We start from the raw sequence: 7,383 nt of genomic DNA on the forward strand, positions 1-7,383 counted from the left end.
ATGGAATTTTGAGTGAGAATGCCTTGATTCATACCAGGAGATTTGATATCTTAATTATCTTAATATATTGTTTTGTAATCTATGATCACTCTGTATCTCTCTTGTTACTTAGATCTTTCTAGATTTCTCACAGAAATGTTTTATTCATATTTATTTATTTTTTTCAGTGGAAAATAATTTTTATTGAGACCCCACCAGCTGCAAAATCTGTTCCTGGCATTAAGCTCCTTCTTCCTTTGCAATTCAGTCTTTCTTGAGTGGTCTCATGAATGCTTTCTTCTCCTTCATAGTCTGGAAGTGGCAATGGCCAGACTTGGAGGTGGTGTCAATGAACTTAAAGTCAATCTTCTCCAGAGCCTGCCATTTGGTCTGGACCAGCAAGGACTTGCAGAGGATGAGCACTCGCTTCTTGGTTCCCACCACACAGTCTATTAGCATGACAAAGTCATCGGTCACTTCGCCACAGTGGACAAAGCCACCCAGAGGTTGATGCTTTTGTCAGACAGGTCATAGTCAATGGAGGCATTGTTCTTGATCAGTTTGCCATCCGTGATAAGGTAACCCTGGCCGATCATCTTCTTGTTGATCTCAGTGCCATGATGGTAGCTTTTCTGGCCAGTGTGTGCCACAGAGAAGGCCACATGGGAAAGATGCCATGCCCTAGTACAGGCCACCTTGCACAAACCTCGGTGGGTCTTGTGGGGCAGCTTCTTGGTGTGCCAACAACTGGTGACCCCTTTGTAGCCTTTGCCCTTGGTCACCCCAATGACTTCAATCATCTCATCCTGCCCAAACACTTGGATCACATGTACCTGTTGCTCGAGCCTCTTCTAGGCCCTGTACAGCTTCTCAGCCATGGTGCCTCGGTTCACCTAGATCTCCATCAGGTGGGCCCTCTGGTGCAGAGGAAGTAAGTGTATCTGGGTGTGGGCAATGACACGGATGACTTGGCAGTACTTCTTCATGCTGCTAGAGTCCTTCTACACCTGCTTCTTGCCATCCTCTTTCTGCCATTTCTTGCAGTACTTGGCAAAGACCTTCTTCTTAGATTTATGCCAGTTCTTGTAGAAACGCCTTTTGCACTCATTGCTGATGTGCTCAGCGAAGATGGTCTTGAAAGTTCAGATGCCTCAAGGGGTTTCCCCATATCCCATAATGCCCACAACCACCATGGGTGGTTGTCTCCACAATGGCCACAGCCTCTACCACCCCTTCATACTCACTTTGGATCCTGGCCTATTGACTTCCCCTCTCGATGTGGGTCATGCCAATCTTTTATCTCAAGAAGGCTGTGAAGGCTGTGTGGACCAGCTTGGAAGGGTCATCCTTAGGGAAGCTCTTCACCTTCCCATGATGCCTGCTGCTGCGCTTTCAAGGCAGGAAGCCGAGGGACCCCTGTCTGGGAGCAGAGAACTTTCTGTGAGACATCACACCATCAAATTCCACTGGAGAAATGTTTTATATTTTTCAGCACATAAGCATTACATTTTGTTAGGCTTATTTATGAGTATTTCATATCTCAATATCATTATAAATGGTAGTGTTTTCTTCATTTAAATTTTCAGTTGTTTGTTGATGGAGTATAAAATTTCAATTGACTTTTATATATGGACTTTGCATTCTGTGATGGTGAAAAATTGCTTCTCAGGTATAACAGATTTTTTTGGAAGATTTTTTTTTTATAAATAGACAATCATGACATCTGAAAATAAATATAGTTTAATTACTTCTTTTTCAATTTACCTGCCTTTTATTTACTTTCTGTACATGATTGCACTGGCTAGGACCTACAATATTATGTTGAATGCAAGTGGTGAAAGTGAACATCCTTACCTTGTTTCTGATATGATAAAGAATTAAGTCTTTCATCAGGAAGTCTGATGCTAACTGTATATGTTCCAGACATGCCTTTTCTCAGGTTATGAAAATCTCCTTATATTCCTAGTTTGTTGAGAATTTTTGAATAGATGTTAACTTTGTCAAATGCTTTTCCTGCATCTATTGAGATAAATATTATATAATTTGCATTTTTTTCTTGTTGATATTTTGAATTACATTGATTAATTTTCCCATGTTGAAACAAACTGGTATTCATGTAATAAACCCTACTTAGTCATGGTATATTATCCTTCCTATATATTGCTGGATTTGATTTATTAACATATGTTTTTTAGGATTGTTTGCCAAAGTTCGTGAAGGAGCTTGGTCTTTAGTTTTCTCTTCTTGTAATGTCTTTGTCTGACTTGTTGTCTTGGGAATTTGTGACTCATAAAATTATTTGAAAATTTCTCTCTTCTTTTATTTTCTAGAAGAGTATTTGTAGCATTGCTTTTAGTTCTCCTTAAATGTTTATTATATATTGCCACTGAAGACATTTTTAGCCTTGGATTTTTCCTATGCAAGATATTTTAACTGAAAATGGTATTTGTTTACTAATTATCTTTGGGTTAATCTATTTTTTTCAATAAATTTTGGTAATGTTTGATTTTCAAGAATTGTAGTCCATTTTATGTATGAAATTTATTGACATAGAATTTTTTAAATATTCACTCATGCTTTAAGTCTTGGAAGCATGTGTAGTGATGTCTCCTCTTTTGTTTCTTATATTGGTAATTTGTGCTTTCTTTGTGTTTTATTTTGTCTTCATTAGACCAATTACAGGCATTCTTTTTTTCATCTTGCAGAAATATCATTTCATTTTATTGATTATCCTTATTGTTTATTTTAAATTTTATTGATTTCTCTGTTTTGTTTTTACTTTTATTACTTATTTATTGCTCTAGCTTTTCTTCATTCTACATGCCTTGTGTCTGAAATGTTCTACTTCCCCTAGTTACTTAAGGGGAAATATTAAATCATTTTAGATCTTTGTTCTTTACTAATGTAAGCATTTAATCCTATAAAATTTCCCCCAAGCTCTACCTCAGCTGTGTACCACAAATTTTGATATATTGTGATTCTGTTTTCATTTAATTCAAAGGGTATTTAGCATCTCTTATGCTTCCTCTTTGACCATGGGTTATTTAGAAGTGTGCTGCTAAATATACAAAAATAAAGAGAATTTAATTGACAGGTTTTTCTTTCAATACTTTAAAGATATGAATTCACTAATATCAGGTTAACATAGATTCAGACAAAAGTATGCTGTAAATCTTACATTTGTTTCTGTATATGTAATATGTGACTACCATTTGCTCTGTTTGATTTCTGTAATTGTGTCACTTCAAAAATGCTGTATAAATGGAATCACTTTATATGTAATATTTTGTGGTTGCCTTTTTTCACTAAGCATAATTCCCTTAAGTTTCACTGAGCTCTTGCATGTATCAAAAGCTCATTCCTGTTTATTGCTGAGTAGTATTCCATGGTGTAGAAGTAAACAGTTTAACCATTAACCAATTGAAGGGCATTTGCACTGGTTCAATTTTTGACAATTGCAAGTAAAGTTACTCTGAACATGCATCTACAGGATTTTGTGTGAACATAAGTATCCATTTTTCTGAGATAAATACCCAAGAGTGCAATTGCTGTGTCATATGGTAATCGTATGAACAGTTTCCTAAGAAACTGCCAAACTGATTTTAGTTTCTGTACTATCTTACAGTACTACCAACAACGTATCAATTGTCTAGGTGCACTGCATCCTCATCAGAATTTTATGTTGTTACAATTTCTTATATTTTAGCCGTTCTAGTAAGTGTGTTTTAAGTTGCATCTCTTTGTGGCTTTCATTTGTATTTTCTCCAATGACTAATGATTTTGAACATATATTCATATGCTTGTTTGCCATATATATAGCCTCTTCAGGAAAATGTCTCTCCATATATTTTGCCTATTCTCTAACTATATTGTTTAGTTTCTGATGTTAAGCTTTAAGAATTCTTTATGTATTCTAGATTCAAGTTTTTTTTTTCAGATATGCAGCATGCAGACATTTTTGTCTAATGTGTAGCTCATATTTTCACCCTCTTATAGTGGTTTTTGGAAGAGCAGAAGTCTGTAATTTTAATGAAGTCCAATTCATAAAATTTTCTTGGACATTTTCAGTGTCAAGTCTAAGAATTCCTTGCCTAGCCCTAGATCCTGAAGTTTTTCTCCTACTTTTTCACTAAAAGCTTTATAGTTTTATGATTTACGTTTAAGTTTCTGGTTTATTTTGAGGAAATTTTTGTATAAAGCGAGAGAGTTAAGGGAGGAGCTATATATCTTTTGCCTGTGTATGTTCAATTGTTCCGAGAAAATATGTTGAAAAGACCATTTTTTCCTCTAATGAATTGCTTTATACCATTGTAAAAAATTAGTGGGGCACATATGTTCATCTCTTTCTAGGTTCCTTGTTCTACTTCATTAATGCCTGTGTATATCTCTTGCACAATATCACAGACTTGATTAGTGTAGTTATCTAATATCTTGAAATTTTGTATACTCAGTCCTATCAATTTATTTATTTTCAAAATTGTTTTAGTTATTTTCATTCCATTGATTTTGATATTTTTTCCTTTTATACTTTTAAAAATTTAAATTTTGTACATATATAGTAGGTGTATATATTTATGGGGTACATGAGATGTGTTGATATAGGTATGCGATGCATAATAATTGCACCATGAAAAATGGGGTATCTATCCCCTCAAGCATTTATCCTTTGTGTTACAAACAATTGTATAATTTTAGTTTTTGAAAAATATACAATTAAATTATTATTGACTATAGTTACCATGATGTGCTAGCAAATACTAGATTTCATTTGTATTAGTCTGTTTTTACAATGCTGATAAAGACATAACTGAGACTGGGAAATTTGTAAAGTGAAAGAGGTTTAATGGACTCACAGTTCCATATGGCTGGGGAGCCCTCACAATCATGGTAGAAAGGTGAAAGGCACATCTTACATAATGGCAGACAAGAGATAAAATGAGAGCCAAGCAAAAAAGAATATCCCTTATAAGACCATAAGATCTCCTGACACTTATTCACTACCAGGAGAGCGGTATGGAAAAAACTGCCCTAATGATTCAATTATCTCCCATCGGGTCCCTCCCACAACATGTGGAAATTATGGGAGCTGCAATTCAAGATGAGATTTTGGTGGAGACACAGCCATACCATATCATCGTTTGTTCGTTCTATTATTTTTGTACCCATTAACCATCTCCATCTTCCCCCCATCCTCCCATTACTCTTCCCAGTATTTGGCAACCACATTTCTACTCTCTACCACCATGAATTCAATTGTTTTGATTTTTATATCCGACAAACAAGTGAGAACATGGGATGCTTGTATTTCTTTGCATGGCTTATTTTACATAACATAATGGCCTCCAGTTCCATCCATGTTTTTACCAATGACAGGATCTTATTATTTTTTATAGCTGAATAGTAATCCATTTTGTATATGTACCACATTTTCTGTATCCATTCTTCTGTTTGATGAACCCTTAGGTTTCTTTCAAATCCTGGATAGTGTAGACAGTGCTGCAACAAACATGGGAGTGCAAATATCTCTTTGATATACTGATTTCTTTCCATTTGATATACACCCTGCAGTAGGATTGATGTATCATATGGTAGCTCTATTTTTAGTATTTTGAGGAACCTCCATACTGTTCTGTATTGTGACTGTACTAATTTACAATAGCACCGACAATATACAAGGGCTCCATTTTCTCCACATCCTCACCAGCATTTGTTATTGCCTGTCTTTTAAATATAAGCCTTTTTAACTGGGGATAGATGGCATTGCATTGTAATATCCATTTGCATTTCTCTGATGTTCAATGATGTTGAACACCATTTAATATAACTGACATTTTTATGTTTTCTTTCTTTTAAAAATTTATTTATATTTATTTATATATTTTTAATTTTTGTGAGTACATAGCAGCTGTACATATTTATGGAGTACATGAGATGTTTTGATAAAGGCATGCAATGTGAAATAAGCACATTAGGGAGAATGGGATATCCATCCTCTCAAACATTTATCCTTTGTGTTACACACAATCCAATTATACTCTAAGCTATTTTTAAAAGTAATATTAGGTTATTGATTTTTGTCACCCTATTGTGCTATCAAATAGTAGGTCTTATTCATTCTTTCTATTTTTGTACCCATTAACCATCCCCACATCCTTTCCCACTGTTCCACTATACTTCTTAGATTCTGCTAACCATCTTTGTACTCGCTATATCCATGAATTCAATTGTTTTGATTTTTAGATCCCACAAGTGAATGAAAACATACAATGTTTGTCTTTCTGTGCCTGGCTTATTTCACTTAACACAATGATCTCCAATTCCATACATATTGTTGAAAATGACTGTATCTAATTCTCTTTTATAACTAAATAGTATTTTATTGTGTATATGTACCACATTTTCTTTATTTATCTGTTGATGGACACTTAGTTTACATCGAATCTAAGCTATTGTAAACAGGGCTGCAATAGACATAGGAGTGCACATATCTTACCAATATACTGATTTCCTTTTTGAGGGGTTATGTACCCAGCAGTGGGTTTGCTGGATCATATGGTACTTTAATTTTTAGTTTTTTTGAAGAACCTCCAAACTGTTTTTCATAGCGGTTGTACTAACTTACATTCCCACCAACAGTGCACAAGGGTTCCTTTTTCTCAACATCTGTGCAAGCATTTGTTATTACCTGTCTTCTGGATACAAGCCATTTTAACTGGGGTGACATTATATCTCATTGTAATTTTGACTTGCATTGCCCTGATGATCAGCGATGTTGAACAACTTTTCACATGCCTGTTTGCCTTTTGTATGCCTTCTTTTGAGAAATGTCTATTCAAATCTTTGGCTCATTTTCTGGTTGAATTATTAGGTTTTTTTCTATAGAGTTTTTGGAGCTCCTTATATATCCTGGCTATTAACCTCCCATCAGATGGGGAGTTTGCAAATATTTTTTTTTTACCATTCTAGGGGTTTTCTCTTCACTTTGTTGTTTGTTTCCTTTGCTGTGCAGAAGCTTTCTAACTTGACATAATCCCGTTTGTCTACTTTTGCTTTGATTGCCTGTGCTTATGGAATATTACTCAAGAAATTGTTGCCCAGAGCAACGTTGTGGAGAGTTTTCCCACTGTTTTCTTGTAGTAGTTTCATAATATGAGGTCTTAGATTTAAGTCTTTTATCCATTTTGATGTGATTTTTGTATATGGTGAGAGATACTGGTCTAGTTTCATTCTTCCATATATGGATATCTTATGCTTCCAGCACTATTTATTGAAGAGGCTATCTTTTCCCTAGTGTACGTTCTTGGCATTTTGCCTAAACTAAGTTAACTGTAGATTTGTGCATTTTTTATGGGTTCTCTAATTTGTCCTATTGCTCTATGTGTCTGTTTTTATGCCAGTACCATA

The 7,383-nt window shown here is 34.9% G+C and overlaps 1 pseudogene; it reads right to left on the minus strand.

Annotated features, from left to right (window-relative positions):
• Nucleotides 1–219: 219 nt before the first annotated feature.
• LOC105468427 (large ribosomal subunit protein uL3-like) lies at nucleotides 220–1,428 on the minus strand (annotated as a pseudogene).
• Between the last annotated feature and the right edge of the window lie 5,955 nt (nucleotides 1,429–7,383).

Source organism: Macaca nemestrina, chromosome X (genome assembly GCF_043159975.1).
Source record: "Macaca nemestrina isolate mMacNem1 chromosome X, mMacNem.hap1, whole genome shotgun sequence".
In the NCBI taxonomy this organism is placed as follows: Eukaryota; Metazoa; Chordata; class Mammalia; order Primates; family Cercopithecidae; genus Macaca; species Macaca nemestrina.